Here is an 8103-nt window from a genome sequence, read left to right on the forward strand (position 1 = left end):
TCCTGGTTCCCCAGGAAATCAGGATTTGCCAGAAACTGGAATTTCTTTGAGAAGGGCTCCGAGAATGCTTGAAAAAAGTTAAACAGAAAACCAGTTTCTTTAAAAATTGAAGCATTAGTTTGCTTACTTATTATTCAGTGATAAAAGTAACAAGGAAAAAAAATCTGCATATGGAATTCCAATAGGAATTACACAGCTAGGGAGCCATGGAGCAGTGAGGTGAAATGCTTCTGGGTTCTGCCCAGAAGACACCACCAAGTCTTACAAACTTAAGATAACAGACCTGAATATACCTTTCTCCTTGACTTCCAAGAATCTCATAGGTTTTAGCCAAAGGAAGGTACTTGGCTGTTCCACTGCCTTACTTCTCCCAGTTCACGTGTGGTAACACATTCCAGAAGCACTCACTTGGAGAGTTATGTCAAAACAAGAACCAGTCCATGAGAACTCTTCTGACCGTGGAAGAAGCAAGCAGGACAAGCAGGGCTTAGAAGTAAACATCTGCTTCTGAAGGACTGATAAAGGCAGATAAAGGCTTTTTGTTTTCCTGCATGGAATTGCTGTCACTCCTCCTCAAGCCCTGTATCTGTACCCGTTTCAGATGGAAGGACTCCAGACACATGAGGAAAAACAAACCTCCCCTTTCATGTGCTCTGCCGAGGTGGGGGGGACCAGAGAAACACAGACTTGTTTTACTTTCTAAATAAGATTTATCTTGTAACTCTGGCTTTAGGACACCTGCAGCTGGGGCACAGCATTCTCCGCAGAAAGACCAAGCTGCCTAGAAATCCTAGCTGTAATGAAAGGATACTTTTTGGAGTAAAGCTGAGCAATTGTAAACACTCAAACCAGAGTCATTTTGGGGAAGCTGAACAGCCTAATGATGACAAAAAACCAGAATGCTCTGGGGCAGCTCCAAGACAGGTCCTATCTCCAGACCACTCAAACCCCTAATTTTTGTCAGGTACAAGAACAACTTCAAGCTTTCCAGCCTAGCAAGGACAAATAATCCTCCTCCCTTTCCAATACCTTTCCAGTTAATATTCTCTATGCATGAAGTTTTCTCTTGTTTCTGGATCATAAGTATGGTCTTACATGCTCAATTTTTATTCTTTTATTTACTTGTTAACCTTTGAAGAACCAACCAACTTTTCCTCTTTGACACCTACCCTCCCATTCATCCAGTTCTTCCAAATTGCTGAACCACAAGTCCAATGACTTTATACACTTGCTTTAGCTGTATCAGCCCTGTCTTTTCTGCTTTATTAAATTCCTACCCTTTGCCTTCAGATCCCATGTAATTGTCTATACTTACAATATCTAACTCCTTGCTTTTGGTCAAACAACTACTCAACTTCAGCTTCCCTCAGCAGCAAATCTATTGAAGGAAATGGGAAACCCCCCAGCTCTAATCTTCATCTCCCTATGGCATTCATGTTCTTGGGACCACAGTGCTTTACCTTCCCTAAACTCTTTGCACTGTTCTTCCCCCCGTTTGTGGTTGTGGACTCTTTAGGGCAGAGACCTTTTCTTTTGTATGTTCTTCTGAGCAAACCAGTGTTCTTTTCAGTCCTGTGAAACCAGAGACACGGCTTCTCAGGGTCTGGCACATGGCAGTGTCTTGGTTCTGGTAGAGCCATACACAGCTATTATTACAGTTACACTACTCCAAAGCAAAATTCCAGAAGTCTGGAATAATTACTCTTATGTCCAAACAAAAGTAATGAGAGCAATTAGATCAGGCTCATTCTGGAACAAAATGCCTACACGGGGAGCAATACCTAACTAGCACAAAAGCATACTTTTTCTTTACAGTTTCTGTATTGTTATGCCAAGAAACTTCATCAGGTAGAGAAGACTTAAGTGATTCAATCAGAATAACAATAACATATATCCTAACATTAGGTAAACTTCAGCCTAATAGGCAGAATATGAGCAGTTCATGAGCTATTCAACAAATATTAGTAGTTATGACTGACTTACACTTCCCATCATTTCCTCTGAAAGCCAAGCACTGTAAAGACAGGCAGAGCAATGTGCTAACCTAACCACAAACCCTTCTTCAGGAAACAGGAACCACATCTCAAATCACAGCCTCGCTGCTCTGACACCCTCAGCAGGCGAGGGGCACGTGCAAGAGGCCACTTCACCCGCAGCCAGCCATGGCTCTCACACTCCTTTGTGGGAGCTTCCTTTGCCCTGTGGAAGGGCACACGGCCTGCTACTGTTGCAAAACCCAAACACCTGCTTCCAGAAATCCCAGAAATTCCTTTCATAAGAGGCATAGTAATTCTTATCCTAAGAATTTTTCATTTCTTAGGATAAAGGTCTCATTTACCATCCACAGCATCAATAAGGTCATGCCAGTCCTAATGTGTCTCCACATCTTTGTGAAGTATGGGGTGTTTCACAGTGAAAATTTATATGTATACACCAAATCTATCTGCCTTCAAAAAAAGAGGAAAATCCAATTTGCCTCCATGCACAAGACTCAGCGAGTAAAGACTTAATCCAAAATTTTGACAGCCAAAATAGTACTACTGTAGTTTATGACTCCTTAGGAGCCTCATCTTGTAGTCCAACCCATCAATGAACTGGGTACCTCAAGTTCTCTTTGGGTAGGAGAAAACAGGCAGGGAAAGAGAAGGGGAAGCCTCTGGAGCCTAAACCACCTCTAGCACAGCTTGAAAAAGAACCACACACAGCTGGTTGAAAGGTCAGGATGTTCAGCCTTTGGCTGGAAAAAAGACCAGGGATGTTTCAGCCCATGAGCAAGGAACCTCCCTCCCCAGAGCACGGAGCTGAACAGGCCATCCCCAGCTACAGCTGGCCACATGGAAACTACCTGGATGTATCCAGAGATCCAGGTTAGGGGCTGGGCCTAGACACTTCCCCAATTCCTCCTAAAATGGAATTGAATTCCTGAAAAACAAGGAAATCCACACACCATTCTTTTTGCACTCAAATTATAAACATGCCTTAATTTTGTGCTTCTGTATGTAAAACAGGCTGTGACAGTAACACGGGAATAATTCAGATGTACAGCCAGAATGGACAGAGTTTTAAGATTCCAGAATTGCTGCAGATTTGAATCCCATTCTGAGTGGCACAGCCCTCCCGCCCCTTTGCTGTAAGGTGTTTCTTTGTGAAGGGGGTGGCAATTGTGGCAGCTGCAGCCAGTCTGAGCCACAGCTCTCCCAGCCAGGCAGTGCCCAACAGAGCAACAACAAGACCCCAAAACGTCAGGGTCAAGTTTGGGTTTTTCTGAACACACATTCCCGGCTCTCTGTATGCATATTTATATTTTAACACACAGTCATATGCTTAAGAAAACAACAGTTAGTTAATTCACTCCAAAGGGGCTTGGAATGTGATAAATCCTTACCCTCCTTCTGGAGATCAGATACCTGAGACCAGCCTCAATGCAAAATGAGATCCTGGGTACTGATACAGAGCACCAGCCCTCCAGCATCAGCAGCATTTTCTGCTGGAAAGCTGGCCTGCGTGCAAAACCCCAATCTCCTGGTGAAGAGCATTTACAGATATTATTAGACTGAAAAAATACAACTCACCAAGAACACTGCAGACTCCAGCACCTAGTCAGGTTTCTATCTTACAGCCTACAAAAATCCTTGCAAATTCAAAATCTTCGTTGCTAAAAATAAAAATCTGTAGTACAGATAGCGTTCAAAAACCCAAACAAAACAGATCCATAGAATCTTGTATCAATTCAAGAACTCACAATTTTAAAGCTGCTTACTATTCTGGTAGAGAGAAAAAAACCCTAAAAGGTGCTCTCATGTAACAGATGAGTTTTAGCTGACACTTGGAAAAGAACACACGTCCTATCATCAGGAGATACCGCTCCTCTCATGCAACAAGAACTCCTGTTTGCCAGCATCGCTCTGCAACAGACGTCCCCAGTCAAATACAGCCCCTCTGCATCCCAGTGCTGAAGGACAGAAGCAGAAATCAGCACAGTGATCTGTCAGGCATTTTGCTCCATCACAGGCTATTCACTGCCCTACCAAACCTCACAACACATCACAACTGCAGGAAAACCCACAAACCCAGAATTTCAGGCTAAACGTTAGCACGTTATTTTCACTTTTCCACAATTAATAGCTCGACACCTTATGTAATGTGCTGCAGTCAGAAACAAAAAGGTTTCCTTGTATTGTCACTGGGATGCAGGCACCCTGCCTATCATCAGCCAGCTCACAACTTACCCAATATCCACAACCTCTCAAGGCTTTTAGGACTGTCTATCTGCTGAGCACAGAGGAGAGGACACTCATTTCACACCACAACAGAGCACTTTCAATGTTCTGCCTCCATATTATCTTGATTGTAGACTACCCAACCAGCTAACACAGCTAGGACTGGGTAGATTTCTTAAAAATCACACTGGTTATGATTCTAGAGTAGCTGATTTCCTGTTATAGGAAGTAACAGTTCTAGCAAAGAATCCCCAAGGCAAAATGTTTAGTGATCCACTGTGTAAGCTCTAACAGCCTTTGTTCTTCCCTTTGCTAGATTCATTACTGCTTCCTCCTCTCTCCCCCTCTCCCTCTCTCTGAATCCTTCCGCTTTCACTGTAAGATACAAATGCCAGCTCGAATCTAAGTACACATTTATTTTTCATATGAGAAAAAAACCCCACAAACCCCTGTCCATTACCCATTGCTTTGAGTTAAAAGCAGTCACCCCTCAGGAGCTGATGCACTGCCCATCCGGTTTCCTCTTCTGATTTCATTACTGCACAATATTATAATTCATGCCACTGATAATGTGCTGGAGCTCCATCCAACCCCCCAAAATACATCTTTCCACTTGGCTGCTGCAAAATCCTCCCCAGGTTACAACAGTCTAAGAAAAGCCATCCATACTATTTATTTTGTACGGCTTTTTTCTCTCTAGGAGGTATTAAGTACATGCTTAACACTGAAGACCTTAATTCAAAACCAAGTGTTGGGTCACTCAGATGTGGCCAAACAATAACCTGTAAATAATCAGACAGCAAATTCTGCATGTGAGTCTGTAATACAGCACAGAACAGCTCACTGCCACAATTGGTCCACAATTTATGACTGTCACTCAGAGGCCTATTCCATATCACTGCATTGTGAAAACAATGTATATCTGGATATATTTCAATGAAAATAGTGTATTTAGCCAGGATATCACTAAGTCTTTAAAAATAAGAGCTTTAATCCTATTAAAACTGGAGGACCTTAATAGCATTTCTTCGGTAACACTTAAACAATTGTCTCCTTCCTAATGTGCCAAGTGTGCAACGAGGAGTCAGATTTACTTCTCACACACATGTACCTACACGCTATTGTTATAATCAGCACAAACCACCACGTCTCACCTTGTGAACCTTGACCTTTGAAAGATTTTTTTAGCCGGTGCTCAGTTACTGCCACAGCCGCATTACCTCTGCAAACACCAAAGGGTTAAAGGCAGCCCCAATCAATAGGCCTACAAGGAAAAAAAAAAGGGAAAACCAGTATGCCTTACAGCATCTTTGCAATGCTTTTATGCACAATTCTACAACAATACTGTTTCCTTTTGGCCTTAGAGAAAGGCACAGCAACCCCCCCCTTAACGTCCCCTAAAGAAGCAAACCACAAGACAGCACCCTGTAAATAAAACCGCATGCAAAGCAGCATCCTCAGTCACAAGCATAACTACAATTACAAATCATTCAATCCATTTTATGTAGTTTAGTTTTAAAATAGACTGCATAACCAGTGTCCCACCCTTGCAAAGCAAAAATATTTTAATAAGGGTCATAAATCTCAGCTCTTGCCCATTCCTTAAGCATAAAAAGGCACGAAAAGCCAAAGTAATCTCAGTTACTGCAAATATGTACATTTACATACAGAACCCTTTATGACTACGTTAGCCACATACCAGTGCTGTGTGTCTAAAGTGTGCATTCACATACTGTTTTGGGATGGTATCTTTCTGCAAGCTCCTCTGCTTTTGGCTGCCATGAAGGGAGGAAGCTCTCCCAGTGTAGTAGCTCAGTGACTGCATTGTGTTCAGGAGCTGATCTGCCTCAAACCAGTTCCAGCCGGTTCTGGTCACCCTACATAAAAAGCTATGGCAACCCTCGCTGAGTTGCCAACAAGTCCCTGAAAATCGCAGGGGCTGTTTTTTGTGTGGCGTGGGGCCGGCGCAGCCCTGTGCCCCGGCTCCCCTCCTGCCCGGCCCACGCAGCCCCTGCTCCCCAGAGCCCCCCGCACGCTCCCTTCCTCGCCTCCCCCACTTACCTCCCACAACCTGGCTGAGAGCTGGGAGTGTGTGCGTGCCTGTCTGTAGCTAACAAAGAGACCGCAATAAAAATCCTCATAGGATCTCTCTTGCAGCACCAGGCAGGCTCGGCCACAGCCCTGGGAGACAGGCTGCTAACCCGGGCTGCTCCCCCTCTGCTCCCACAGCACGAGGGGTGGCTGCTCACACACGTCACATCTGCCCCCTCATGCCCACGGCCGAGGGGTGCCCGAGCGAGGGCTTCTCCCGTCCGCCCTCCCCACTCCTCGCTGCCTCTGGGGCCGCCCGAGTGGCATTTTCTGAGCTCTGGGCAGCATTACTAGACAGAGTACCCACACGCGCGCCTCCCTCCCCTCAAGAAATCCATTTCCGCAGCAGCAAGATGCCTGCAAAATAGTTCCTTTGCCCCCTCCTCGCAGTACCGAGTTGGCCGCTGCGCTGATTTTTTTTTTTCTTTTGCTATTCGACTATGCTAGAGGCCCTAAGAACCAGCGAGCTGCAGCCCCGCGGCTGGGCAGCCCCCCCGGCCGGCACCCCCCGGCTGGGGAGGCCCGGGCAGGCTCTGCGCGGCTCCCACCCCGCAGAGACCGTGCGGACCGAGCCGCCCGCTCGGCCCTGCGTCTCTGGGGCGATGCCCGGCCAGGGGCTCGGCTCCCCGCGGTGCCCAGGCCGCTCCGGGGGTCCGCACCCACCTGTGCCCGTGGCCGCTCTGCTCCTGCCCGCTCCCCTTCACCTCGGCCACGCTGGGCCTTCCTCCTGCATGGCTGACAGGCACACAGACCGAGACAGCAGCCACCCCGCTCCTCCTGGCTACTCACCCTTGCTCTGGGAACACCAGTAACCACCTCCGCCTACGCGCCGAGCCCCCTCCTCTCGGGGGCTGCGGGAGATGCTGCTCTGCAGGGCTCCCTCCGGGCGGGTGGGCAACCCCGGCCAGCCCCTCTGCCCTGGGCTGCACCTGCAACTGAGCAGAGGTCTCGGGCACAACCCTGCACACCTTCTCCGCATCCCTCATCCCCACCCCGTTCTGGGGAGAACCACCATGTTCTTCCGCTGCCTCGGCCCGTCTTCCCCGCACAGGCGGCCGCGGCCGGCCCTCCCTCGGCCCCTCGGCCCGGGGGGCCGCTCCCTCCTCCGGGCCGCCGCGGCCACGGGCACCTCCCCGCGGGCCCGCTCGCTCCCGGCCCCTGCCCGAGCGGGTCCTGCGAGCCCCGGGGACGCCCGGGGAGAGGAGGCCGCGGCCCCTCCGGCGACGGGGAGAGCGATCCGCCCCCGCCCGGCCGGCCCGGAGCCGCCGGCCCGGGCAGCCCCGGCGCGGGTGCCCGCGGGGCCGCGGCCGCCACCGGGCCGGGAGGAAGCGACCCCACCGCATGCAACCTCCGGTCCCCATGCGACACACCTGCTGCGGCCGGAGCCGGCGGGCTCGGGCAGGGCTACGGCCCGCGGCGCGGCCCGGCCCCGCGACGGAGGAACATAATGGCAGGAGGCTGCGGGGCTGGGCGGTGGGGGTGGGGGTGCTCGGCGGCACAGATGGGGAGACGCTCCCGTGTGATTCCGTGTGGAACGGCTCCCTGGAGAGTGCCGGGGGCGGGGAGGCTGCGGGGCCGCCGGGCGCCGCGGGGCCGGGGCCGGGTCGCGGCCTCCCGCAGCCCGGGCAGGTCGGGGGTCCCGCCCGGAGCGGGACCGAGCGGGGCCGGCGGGCAGGGCCGATCTCCCCGGGGCCGGGGCAGCCCCGGGAGGCGCTCCCCGGAGCCCTCCGGGCGCTCCCGGGGCCAGAGCGCTTCAGGCCTCGAAGGGCAGCGGGGGAAGACGCCCGGCCGC

At 50.2% G+C, this 8103-nt stretch overlaps 2 protein-coding genes across 7 annotated transcripts in view; one reads left to right on the forward strand and one right to left on the reverse strand.

Moving 5' to 3' along the window:
- ZNF532 (zinc finger protein 532) overlaps positions 1 to 7939 on the reverse strand; it is a 30628-nt gene extending 22689 nt beyond the window's left edge. Inside the window, exons 1-3 of one of the 6 annotated variants that reach the window (XM_027742803.2) lie at positions 7682 to 7939; positions 7101 to 7240; positions 5375 to 5484 (exon numbers count right to left, since the gene is read on the reverse strand). The gene's annotated coding sequence lies outside the window, so the exon portion shown is untranslated. The other 5 variants (XM_039388533.1, XM_027742802.2, XM_027742808.2 and 2 more) reach the window with 5 other exon arrangements.
- Positions 1 to 8103, forward strand: part of ALPK2 (alpha kinase 2) — a 98938-nt gene that overhangs the window by 28855 nt on the left and 61980 nt on the right. The gene's annotated exons all lie outside the window — the stretch shown is intronic.

This window comes from Pipra filicauda, unplaced genomic scaffold, assembly GCF_003945595.2.
Source record: "Pipra filicauda isolate LSUMZ 115617 unplaced genomic scaffold, ASM394559v2 scaffold661_size620017_pilon, whole genome shotgun sequence".
Lineage (NCBI taxonomy): Eukaryota > Metazoa > Chordata > Aves > Passeriformes > Pipridae > Pipra > Pipra filicauda.